Source organism: Schistocerca nitens, chromosome 7 (assembly GCF_023898315.1).
Source record: "Schistocerca nitens isolate TAMUIC-IGC-003100 chromosome 7, iqSchNite1.1, whole genome shotgun sequence".
Taxonomy (NCBI): domain Eukaryota; kingdom Metazoa; phylum Arthropoda; class Insecta; order Orthoptera; family Acrididae; genus Schistocerca; species Schistocerca nitens.
In genome coordinates, this window is record NC_064620.1 from 311,524,331 (window position 1) to 311,526,830 (window position 2,500).

The following is a 2,500-nucleotide window of genomic DNA, read 5'->3' on the forward strand; positions in this document are numbered from 1 at the left end:
CCCCACCAGCCGGCTGTAGCGCGTGCACCCACGCAGCGCGCGGCCAGCACGCCGGGCGCTCCCCCCTCACCGGCCGGGGACGGTCCCACCCAGCCACCGCCGCGTATCGCTTCATACCCACATGCCCACTCACGTTCGTGGGTATGACGGGTGTCGCTGAAGCAACCAGTTAATACCTGTACCGATTGTCGCAATCAATGATTCACCTCCAGCGTATACAACCGCGCAACAACGGATTTCCAGTTCATTTGCGTAACTTGGGCAGCAAACGTAGACGTCCATCTACATTTGCAAATTCAGTGGGTCTTGCATGCCTGGATGATATGCGTCACGACACGCCACATCAGCCCACATACATGCTGCGACGTATGCACGAGAGAACACGTGGAAGGTGGCCCGCGTACGTATGCGAATGCCATTGCACAGCTGCGAAGCTCATTGAACACGCAAACTCCCGCCTGACGAACTAGAGGCGACAGGGGAGCGATATAAGTCTTACAGCAGTACACATTACAGTGGATAGCGGGACCATGTGGAACGTACGCACCACTCGCTAGATGTTGTGAGGGTACGCACCGTAACATGAATCAATACGCAGGACACCAGAGAGTGCGAGCACTGACCTATGTTGAGAGGGTTGCGATTAGGCAACGCTACATGAATGTTTCAATTCATATAACAATTACAGGTTAGGTTAGGGCCCAACGTAGGTTAGGTTAGGGCCCAACGTAGGTTAGGTTAGGGCCCAACGTAGGTTAGGTTAGGGCCCAACGTAGGTTAGGTTAGGGCCCAACGTAGGTTAGGTTAGGGCCCAACGTAGGTTAGGTTAGGGCCCAACGTAGGTTAGGTTAGGGCCCAACGTAGGTTAGGTTAGGGCCCAACGTAGGTTAGGTTAAGGCGCAACGTAGGTTAGGTTAAGGCGCAACATAGGTTAGGTTAAGGCGCAACATAGGTTAGGTTAAGGCGCAACATAGGTTAGGTTAAGGCGCAACATAGGTTAGGTTAAGGCGCAACATAGGTTAGGTTAAGGCGCAACATAGGTTAGGTTAAGGCGCAACATAGGTTAGGTTAAGGCGCAACATAGGCTAGGTTAAGGCGCAACATAGGCTAGGTTAAGGCGCAACATAGGCTAGGTTAAGGCGCAACATAGGCTAGGTTAAGGCGCAACATAGGCTAGGTTAAGGCGCAACATAGGCTAGGTTAAGGCGCAACATAGGCTAGGTTAAGGCGCAACATAGGCTAGGTTAAGGCGCAACATAGGCTAGGTTAAGGCGCAACATAGGCTAGGTTAAGGCGCAACATAGGCTAGGTTAAGGCGCAACATAGGCTAGGTTAAGGCGCAACATAGGCTAGGTTAAGGCGCAACATAGGCTAGGTTAAGGCGCAACATAGGCTAGGTTAAGGCGCAACATAGGCTAGGTTAAGGCACAACATAGGCTAGGTTAAGGCGCAACATAGGCTAGGTTAAGGCGCAACATAGGCTAGGTTAAGGCGCAACATAGGCTAGGTTAAGGCGCAACATAGGCTAGGTTAAGGCGCAACATAGGCTAGGTTAAGGCGCAACATGGGTTAGGTTAAGGGATGGTGTATGAGGGGGGGAGGGGACGAGGTTCGTTCATAGTGATGATGGTAAGTGGACGCCTGAGGCACCCCGAGATGTGTCACGTCAGGATGCACCTTTGGCTCAGGGGAGGTGGTGCGCCGGTTCCGTGGGTGTGGCAAGGGAGTGGCAGACCTGTGTCTTTCATTCCTGCCATTGCTTATATGCTGTGAGACACGCCAGTGTGGTGGTGTTGGCTGCACCCCTGTGTAGCACATGTGTGGGTGTTTGTGGCTTATCTGCGTAATGATGGTTGTTGGAAGAGTGAGATATTCTGTTTTGGGGGTGGACCTCCTGGTTTTGTTATCATAGTGTGAATGGTGTAATGTGGCGGAGAGGATGCACTGGATGTTGTTCCATGGTGGTGCTTAGATATTGTGTCTGTGTCTGTTACAGCCAGAGAGTAGTGTGTGATAGGGTGTCTGGGTGACGTGTAGTTCACATTGTGTGCACAGACTGTCAGCATGTATAGGGACAGTTGTATGTCGTATGTCATCTATATTCCGATGGCTCTGCATCTATTAGTTATCAGCGCCATGTATCAGTTTAATCTGGTTGCAGTCTCGTGGTGTTCTATCTCTGTACAGTAGTAGAGGTGCGACTGCACTACGTAGCTACCCCTTGCGGCAGCTTTCCCCGGTGTATGGCATATGATTATCAGCAATGAGTCGATTAGTGACAACTGGTCGTGTGACAACGTCACATGTCTGCGGGTGGGATACGCTACAACCTGCTTGTGGGTCAGGGCTCAGTAATGCTCTGCTCACACTGAGCGCTCGGACCGTCATTACCCGTCTGCGTGATATATTGCGGAGCGCTTTTAGCCATTGCCAGAGTCTTTGCGACTGCGAGTGCAACGCCCATGGGGACCGACATGGTTGGGGCGCTTCCTAGCTGATC